This window comes from Crocuta crocuta, unplaced genomic scaffold, assembly GCF_008692635.1.
Source record: "Crocuta crocuta isolate KB4526 unplaced genomic scaffold, BGI_CrCroc_1.0 scaffold884, whole genome shotgun sequence".
Taxonomy (NCBI): Eukaryota; Metazoa; Chordata; class Mammalia; order Carnivora; family Hyaenidae; genus Crocuta; species Crocuta crocuta.
In genome coordinates this window covers 287,291-298,274 of record NW_027529549.1, presented here as the reverse complement: position 1 = coordinate 298,274, position 10,984 = coordinate 287,291, and positions in this window count along the sequence as shown.

Here is a 10,984-nt window from a genome sequence, read left to right as displayed (position 1 = left end):
TTAGATTATCTGTATTTCCATATAAATTTCAGATTCAGGTTGTGAACTCTACAATATCCTCCTCCAGAATGGCATCACAGTGGAAATTATTGAGATTAAAATGGAGTCTGTAGGTCAATTTGGAAAGAAATGGCTTCTTTAAACTGTGTGGTATAATTCATAAATTTGGTATTTGAATGATCAGTTGTATTCATAATAGCCAAAAATTGGAAACAATGTGCATGCCCATCAACAAGTTTATGGATAAAGAAATTGTGGAATAAGTATGCAATGAAATACTACTCAGTATCAAAATAGAACTAGTACACGTACAAGCAACATTAAAGATAAATTTCATAGGCATGCTATACTAAGGAAGCCACCCACAAAACACAATAGGTTTATACCCATGGTGACAGCAAGATCAGTCGTTGCTAGGTGTTGAGGAGAAGCTGATAGGATTGCCTTTAAATAAATATGTGAGATTTTGGGGGGGTGATAGGAATATTCCTTATAATTATGATTGTAGTCATATCTGTCAACATTCACCAAATTGTTCACTTAAATTGAATGCAATATATATTTTTCACCCAGGAATTCAAGGGTGATAAAATACAGATTCAGTTATAGTTACTCATTAGACAGTATCAGCAGAGGAAGTCCATCATCGACCTTGAAGCATTCTTTCATGGTCTTTCTGATTATGCCAAACTTCAAGGCTTGTCAACCTTCTGACAATGAGCACTGTCTATAACTATTTGCCTAGATTACTAATTAGAACAAAGAAACCATAGGGTGAACATCATGAAATTGTTTACTCTGTAAGGAAATTTTTCTTTTTTAATTGCCAAGGCCAGTATATGAAATGGAATTTTTAGGAAGCCAACCTAACCGTAGGCAGGCCATGCTAACTCCTCTTGTGATGAGGAACACAGACATAAATGCAGTTATTGGAATTAGGATGTGACTGACTCATCTCAGTTCTCAGAATCTATGACTAAAATAAAACTGTGAGCTTTTTCAGGGCAAAAATAGTGTCTCTTTCATCTTTGTAAATGCCCCCTCCATGACATCTTTATGAGAAGAGCCATGGAGCAAGATACAGCTCTTCATGTTAGACAAGGTCTGGAAATGAGAACGTGTGGTATTGTCCACATTGAGCATTAAGTAATTAATGACTTAGGAAATAGAACATAAAACTTCTTGCAACAAATATTTAAGCACATCTGAGGGAAATATTAAACTCATGATAGACTGAAATATCCTTTAACGGCTAGAAGTGAGGGTAAAATGAAGGTGGAAAAAAGAAAGTTCATACTTAGCAGTGACTGAAAAAAAAGTTGCATTAACTGTGACCAAAGTTATTTTTCTTTTTGCCTAGTCCAGTTATCATTCTTTTTTCCTTGTCCATGAAGATAAAACTCTTTCCTTGAATCAATTTTGAAATATTAAACTCTAACATGTTAAGGCTTTTTAAAAGGTACTACATTTGGTTAATCATGGGTTTCTCGTATACTCAAAAGTAACAAAAGGAGAAAATAACAAAACAGTAGGGTTTTCTTTAAAATAATTTAGGTGACTCTAATGTCTAATAATATATAATTATATTATGACCCCTTTCTGCATATATCTAAAAGGAAATAAAATCCCACAAAGTTTTAATTAACATTTCTATGGTTTTCTGAGGTCCTTAAATGAAAGATACTAACAGAGTATAAAGTGTTATAATTAATATTCTAAAAAATGTAGATTTTAATTTTCTTTTCAATAGTTAGAGTTCCAAGATTTGAGAGTGTGTGATACCACATATCAGGAGAACTGGTTATAATTAGGCACAAAGAGATAGTCCAAGTAAAATTGTTCACATTGACTCTGAATTTAATTACTAATGGAAATTATGAAAAAAAATTTCAAAACATTTTGTGCTGAGGGTGAAATAAAATGACATTTAATGTGACTGTCTCAGGGTTCTATTTAACATGTATTGGAATAGGAAAAAGTGGATAAGGAAAGGGAATATTGGTCATTTAGAATTATAATATAATCCCCATAAACAAAGTAATTAAATTAACAATAATGGTTATAATGACAAATTATTAAATGGCAAATTTTCTTGATCCTGGGTGATTATGTAAAGGTGAAGCTTTATAAATTTATGCATTTTAAAAAGCATATTTATATTTCAACAAACATTTATTGAAAGCTCTTAGTGAGCAATGGCTAGATACTGAAAGTGTTCAGACAAACTGACACTATTTTACACTTGAAGAAAAGGGGAAATTGTTATGTAACGACTATAGGAATTGTTAGCTAATACTTGCTGTACCAATTTGGAGCATATTATTATTTTTCTGTGCCATAATTTTAAAGTGCAAAAAATGTATATAATATAATATAAAATTCAGTTCGGTACCTTGGTTTTTAAAAATTTTACTCTTTCTTTTTTCTTTTGTTTCTTTTTCTTTTTAATTTTTTTAATGTTTACTTATTATTGAGAGACAGAGCATGAGTGGGGGAGGGACAGAGAGAGAGGTAGACAGAATCAAAAGCATGCTCCTGGCTGTGAGCTGTCACCACAGAGCCCAAAGCAGGGTTCAAACTTACAAACCCTGAAATCATGACCTGAGCTATAGTCGGAGGCTTAACTGACTGAGCCACCCAGGAGCCCCAGTTCTGTGTCTTGATAAAAGGAGCATAAAACAATGATCTCCCTGTCTTTCTAAATAAAAAATAGTAATTCCCCTATTTCTTAATATAGACAAGGAAGGTATATTTGAGGATTAGTTGATCACTTACAGAATTTGGAAACAGCCTGCATTAAAATTAAAGCTTCAATACTGGGTTGGTTTTATAACATTCCGAAAGATACTTATACTATGCTTTGGTGTTCTCATTTGTAAAGTAAGAATAATTATAGTACATATTATTATGAGTATTAAGTGAGTTTATTCACGAAAAGTTATTAGAATAGTACTTTCTGTATTGTAAGTTTCCAGCAAATTATTTTAATTAATATTTACCTATTATTATTATCATTAGCATCATTGGGCTTTAAAAAAGGATAAAAACATATTTTCTGTGCTACTCTGTGAATATGAAAGCAGTTAGTTAGACATTATTGAGAGATTTGGGAAAAAGTGAATAAAAACAATAAAGAATACACATGCAATAGAAATTCAGTTCTGTTTTTTACACTTTTTAAAAATGTTTATTTATTTGGGGGTGGGGAGTGGTGAGAGAGAGGGAGACAGAGAATACCAAACAGCTAACGGCACAGGGCCTGACATGGAGCTTGAACTCACAAACTGTAAGATCATGACCTGAGCTGAAACCAAGAGTCACTTACTTAACTGACTGAGCCACTCATGTGCCCCTAGAAATTCAATTTTAAACCCATAAAGTTTAGTTCATAAATACTAAAGAAAATGCAGACTGCATGAAGTTAAAGCCATGGAGAATCTCCCTTAGGCTATCAGGATAGCCCAGTAACGGTTCCTGGACAATTTAATTTGGTGATTGAGAAGAATTCTCTATGAAAACAGATTTGTAATGAACTTGCTCTGTAAGTAAGTGTCTTCTAGAAATTAATTTACTCTGTTTTAGATATTCCAAACTGAGAGAACAAAATGAATTTAGGTCTCTAAGCATGAAAGTCACTAATTTGTATTCAGATGTGAGTGGGGAAGAGGGTAAATGGGACTGAAAGGAAGAAATTATGAGCCAGTAGGGTGGATTGGGGCAAGACTGTAAGGAGCCATATTTAAACTTGATCAGGTAGTTGCCGATCAAATGGAAATTAACATGGCAGAATTTATCTTTTTAGTTCTTCACATGAACATACAAAGTTCCCCAATGATCTGGGTACAAATCAGCCACTGACCATGGAATAATTATGAGCAAAGGGTACCAGAAAACTGTATCCTTACTGTTACTGGACCCCCAAGACCAGGTTCTTGAGTCTCAATGTTATAGAAATTAATACTGAATTGGAGATAAGGAAAACAGGCCGAGTTTATTAGAGAGAGCTTGCATGCAAGGGAGCCAGCAAGTAAGATAAATGTTGCTCCCCCTCGGGTTGCATGCTGGCTTATAAAGGCACTTTTCCAAAGAGTGAGAGGCTGGGAGTGGGGAAGTCTGTCCGTCCCATGGTCATTATGCTTTTACTGTTTAGTGGACACAAGACAATCACAGGATGCGTTTCTCCATCGTCACCATTCTTTGAGAGCTTCCGGAAAATAGAAATACTTGTACAAGCAGGCTTTAAATTGTTACTTTTGAATTTGCCTAGAGAACCATCACTCCCTGCCAGCTGTTATGACTGACATAAATTAATGAGGGAAGATAAACACACTTTGTTAGGGAGAATTCCAAATTATCTGTGTAGATACTCTGCCTTCAAGGAAGTCTAACTCTTTATCTCTTAAGTGTCTTCCTGCACAGAGTAACCTCTTTCTTAAAAGTACAGACAGATATGGGAACAAAGTCACTTTACAATAATCTCACTCTAGAAGTCTCACAAACACTACCTCAGCAATGTGACTAAGTTCAACATCAACAGTGTTGAGTCATGTTGATAGCATGTAATCTTGATAGTAGGAGGTGAAAATGACATTTTACCTCTGTGGTTTTCTGGATTCATGATGTAATCATGAGAAAAACATCAGACAAAGCCATTTAATGGGCATTCTGGAAAATACTTAACCAATACTCCTCAAATCCGTCCATGTTCTCAAAACAAGGATAATCTGAGTATAAGAGTAAGGTGGCTTAATGACTAAATGTAATGGGATATCTTAGATGGGATCTTGAAAAGAAAAAGGATATAAGGTGAAGAATAAGGAAAGTGAATCAAGTGTGAATTTTAGTTAATAATAATGTATTGATACTGTTTCATTAGTTATATACCATAGTTCATATATTAAAAAGAAAGTTCTGACTTTTCATCTCACTTTGTGTGCACTGGGAAGTAAAACATTAAAATATTTCAGCTTTACCACTGGTTTAAGAAAAGCTATGAATTTGGACTGTATTATCTTGGTTTCTGGAATAATGCATTTTCTTGAGTTGAATTATGACCTTGGTTTGTGAGTATTCTCTTTTAGAGCCTACTACTTGGAATAGTTTTGCTCCTTCTATGTCTCTGTTATTTTTTCTATTCCTTGATGGTGAGGAGTGTAAAACAGGCTATGTTTTACTCTATATTTGGCTTCAAAGAAGGTTGGAATTAAATTTACACCTCAGTTATGCAAATATCTTGAATATTAATGATCTTATTACCAGTGCAATTTTCTCCTGCCTTCCACTTGCATCCTTATAGCCACACCCCGTCACACCCTATAATTTATGGGTTTTTTTCTGGATCTATTCTGCTTCTATTGTGCTTTAAGATTTTATTTGTGTTTGAAGTGGGTTGTGTGATATTATAATCTACAAACATCAGAAACATTCATAGAGGAATTACATACATTTTTGTTTAACATCATTTAAAATAAAGCAAATCTAATAAAGGCTCTTGGCCCTCATGCATTTTCTGTTAGCTTAACCCTCTGGAACCATGTTCTTTTATTACGTTTTATGACTTTAATGCAACAATAATATAAGCAGATGATTCTTTTAGGAATAGGATCAAATTTATCACAACATGGAACATTAATCATGATTCCAATAATTACCCTGACTTACTCTTTCTGTAATAATTCAACCCCCAAGATCCCTTAGTTTATATGAGGTTCAAGGAGGCCCTCAACAATTTAAATAATGGAAATCCTGTGAGTTTATGGGTCTGTAGCTCTAGACACATTTGTAATTCCTTTTCGAATCTATTATCCCTGCCAGACCACAAACTTTCAAGATGGCTTATTTTAACTCTTTTTATGATATATTAATAGCAAGCAAAAGAAAACTAGAAATCAAATTCATTTTTCCTTATCATATATGTGTGTCTGTGTGTATGTATTCTTACTAGGTATCAGTTAATATTCTAAGTGTTTTATGAATGCTTGCTAATTTATTTTTTTAATTTTTAAAATAATTTATTGTCAAGTTAGTTCACATACAGTGTAGTCTTGGGTTCAGGAGTAGATTCCCATGATTCATCTTTTACATACAACACCCAGTGCTCATCCTAATAAGTTCCCTCATCAATGTCCATCACCCATCATCCCTGGTCCCATTCCCCCACCCCCATCAACTCTCAGTTTGTTCTCTGTATTGAAGAGTCTCTTATGGTTTGTCTCCCTCTCTATTTGTAACTTATTTTTCCTACCCTTCCCTTATGGTCTTCTGTTAAGTTTCCCAAATTCCACATGAGTGAAAACATATGACATTTGTCTCTCTCTGACTGACTTACTTCTCTTAGCATTATACCCTCCAGTTCCATCATGTATTTTAAATGGCAAAATTTCACTTAATTCTCTTCCTAATTTAATTATTTAAAAGTCATATGAGGAGGTTTCTGACATTATTCACATTTTACAGAAGTGAAATTTGAGACATAGAGAGATTAGTAAATTGCCCAAATTACATAACCAGAAAGTGATTAGAGCCAGTGTTTAAACTCCAGCTCTCTTATTCCAAGTTTTAACTCCTACCAGCTCAGCTCTACTATCTCTCTGCAAATAAAGAATTAGCATATTCAAAGAGAGAAAAGGGGGAGATTTGATTCTGTATAAGTAATTTTGTACATTCATTGTGAAAAACGCCAAGAAGGCTGGATCTCTGCTCTACAATGGAACATGTGACTTTCAACAAGAGTTCCTATCTACTCCATATGTGTTAGACACCACCTCTTCCTCCTACTTCTCTCTCTCTCTCTCTCTATATATATACACACACATATATATAGAATATATATATTCTCTCTGTATATAAACACACTCATTCCACATTTTATATGATACATTTTTAATAATTTATACATAAATATAAATAATACATTTATAAAAATAAATAAAACAAATAATTTAATTATATATAGATGATGTGTGCATGAGTATATGTGTGTGTGTAATTTTTTTACTTTTTGGAAATTTGTTTATAATCCAATAATATAGCATATTAACCATAATAAATGAATAATTTCTCTCATTTATTGAGTATTTAATTACTTAATTAATTACATTAATTGTAAGCACTTAACATATATTTAACAGTTCAATCCTTACAACAAGGATTTCAGTAGTATCTACTGACAAAATAACTTAGCTAAGGTCGCAAATCTAGAAAGTGGCAGAGGCATGATTCAAGTCTAAGCAGTCTGACTCCAGAATTGGTGTTTCTGACCATCACAGAGGTGTATGTATATAACATATAATTAATAAAATATGAACATATCTAGGGGTGTGTGCTCAAGAAACTTAATAGGAATAAGCTTTTTAAAATATTGAAGACCAGACTATCTTAATGTGTTTAAGATTATTCATCTAATGAGACCAATGAATTAATGAAATGGCAGTACTTACCAGTAGTTAGAAGAACGACACTAAGACTGAATTGTTATTCTACACCAATTCAGCTCCTTGTAAGTATCTATTCAGCACACCTATTCTGTTCAGTAGCACTGATCAATACCCTATGGTAAATATTTGGTATTTATGGCACACATCTACAGATCATGTCTACTTGTCACTTTATCCTCTTTTTAAGGAGGGTGAAAGTCAACAATCCCCGATCTTACACACACACACATACACACACACACACATACACACACACACACGCTAAAATTAAGATTAACTTGACCTCAGGTTTTTGTTGCAACATCTGATCCTCTCAATGATAATATCTTGTGATTAACATTGAGAAAATTGGCCTTGAGTCACTAACATATGTGTAAGGAGCTGATTTAGTTTCTAAATTACATAGAAATAGCTTGGCATAACATCTGGTTAATGTGCTACTAAAAATGAATTTCATCTTAATAGATTAGAGTTATATAAGTCTCCTTTGGGAGAAGGAGCAAATAAATTGAATTTTTTTCAAATGTAAGAATTATGTGTAATACAAATTTCTGCAAATGGGAACATTTTTATTAAAGTGGGGTATGTATATATGTAACATTTAAGATGTAAAAATCTAAATGAGTGTTTTCTCATAATGTGTTTTGTATCAATGTCCTTTTTCTCTTTCAAGAGAACATGCTGTTTTTGACATATGTATGTATGTATGTAGGTATGTATGTATGTATTTATTGGTATGTATTTTGGGAGAATGGAGGGACCTGTTCCACCTCTAGATTCGATAATGGATTTTGGATGAGATTGCATCATATATACAACAGTGACTTATGGTTGCTTAAATCAGTCATTCTAATGTTTCCATGAGACTTCTCCAATTTTCTGTGGTATCTATGTTACAGTTGGTTAATTTGAAATACCTTGTATATGATTAATTTGAGGCATTGAATACACCTCTTATTTCCCTCTTTCTCATTCTGTAGAGTGTTAAAAATCTATGGCTAGACTTATGGTGAATATTATGTGTGTATAAAGATGGGTACATTTTTCTCTGGAAGAATTTGTGGCTTTCACAAGATTCTCAAATGATCAAGTATTAGGAAAAGAAGCGTAATGCTTTAGATCAATATTGAATTTCCTAAAAAGCCATTCCAGTAGTGATTAGTTTTCTCAGGGTCAGAACTAAATTGTTACAGGATCTAAAACACTCAATTAGTGACTTCAGTTAATTCATCTGTAAAGCAAGTATTTTGGATTATGTTTACTTTTAGTGTCTTTTCTAGCTACAAGAGTCTATGAGTGTTTGGATTCATTACAAAGTAGTAAACATTCCTATCTCATGGACAGATAAAGAAAATGTTCTCAGATTTAAATTTACCTAATCAATGGCTATTTATTTAAACTTTCTAAAGTTATTATTATTGATTGATGTTATTAAAGAGTAATAACTTTGTTTCTAAAGTTTGTTACTATTTGTTTTTTTTCTAGAATATTTTTTTAAAGTTTTTATTTATTTCTGAGAGAGAGAAAGAGAGACAGTGTGAGCAGAGGAGGGTCAGAGAGAGAGAGGGACACACAGAATCTAAAACAGGCTCCAGGCTCTGAACTGGCTGTCAGCACAGAGCCTGACGCGGGGCTTGAATCCACGAACCGTGAGATCATGACCTGAGCTGAAGTCAGACGCTTAACCAACTGAGCCCCCCAGGCACACTAAAGTTTTTGTTATTATTTCTAAAGTTAAAGTTATTGTTTCCAATATGTGGGATAATTGTTAACATTGTAAACTTTAATACATGTGTACAGATTTTCCGTGGGATAATGATATGTAATTCTATTTATTAATGGAGTTTTGATGAATCCTCAGTTAGTTGACTTTCAGCTATTTTAGAGAAATTACTGTGTAGGAAGATCTGCTAAATCCTATTTCATATTAGTTCTTCTTACCTAAAGTCTATGTCTATTTTCTTTTTAAAACAGTATGTACGTACACACACACACACACACACACACACATACACACACACACATACACTCACACACACAGAGTGTGTATGAAAAATTATGGTCCTCTTATGTTTATAACTACAAAGAATGGAAGCTCTTCTGGAATATCTAAGCCCATGAAGAAAATACGGCAAAAAGGTGTAGATATAGTTTTTTCATAACATGCATTCTCCTATTTCATTCAATCTTTCACAAATCTTTAAAAACAACCTACTAAATTGATGGCGTTTTGTAATTTGCGTGCTATTTGAGAAAATAAATGTCTTCTGTATATTTCTCCCTTCTTTATTTTCTTCCTTTCTTCACACCTTTATTTAGTTTCATTCTTTTTTAGCTAGAGAAGAGACAACAAGTAAAATACAAAAAAAGATAAAATCTCAGACTCCATGAGGTTTATAATAGACAGGTTTTTAAAATAGTCTCATATTCACATAAACTTCTGTCTTGCCCATAGCACTGAATCAAAATTCATTTTGAAGTTCTATTTCATGTATCTGGAACTTCACCTTTACTATTAGAATTTATTGTCAGAAAAGATATTTTGATCTTCTCAGTGGTTCTCTTCTTAGCCACTCAATCTGCTTCAAAGTAGTGATTGTCTTCCCTACTAACTTTTAGGACTAAGCATGTAACAATACAATTTTTAAGTTTGTATTTAAATTCCACCTATTTAACATACAGTGTAACCGTAATTTCAGGTGTACAATATAGTGATTCAACACTTCCATATAACACCCAGTGCTTATCACAGCAAGTGCACTTTTTATTCCCTATCACCTATTTCACCCACCTGCCCCCAGGTCCTCCCTGGTAATTACCATCTATTTTTTTTCTATAGATAAGAGTCTATTTCTTGGTGTCCACCTCTCTTTTTTCCCTTTGCATGTTTGTTTTGTTTCTTAAATTCCACATATGAGTGAAATCATATGGCATTTGTATTTCTGTGACTGACTTATTCCTTTTGCATAATACTCTCTAGCTCCATCCATGGTGTTGCAAATGGCAAGATTTCATTCTTTTTTATGGCTGAGTAAACATTAAAAATTCAACAAAAGCATTTTGGGCATCAACCAATTATGAAAATGGTCTAATTGAATTTTATATTATATTTTCAGAGCAACCAAGTTAAATCTGGAATGTCAAGATCACAGTCACATTGACATTTTTGTATGTGCCTGGCCCCAAGTAATATGTATCTATAATAAAAACTTTGGTTTTCTTTTTTTGACTGACTATGTCAACCTTTGTCACATCTCTAGACCTTTGCATGGCCATGTTCCTTTGGCCCCAAAGACTGACAGTTAATAATATTTACTGGCTTCTCAATTAGAAATATTTACTGCCTAATTCTTACTCATTCTTTGGATTGTAGATATAAATCCCTTTTCTCAAAGATGTCCATCTCTAATCACTCTACTATAATTTTGTCATATTATTGTGTTTTTTTAGCATGTCATATTTTTCTTTCAAGTATTTTAACTAAGTAGATTATAAGAGATACAGCAAATTGTATAACAGCAGGCACCAACCAAAAGAACTGATGTTAT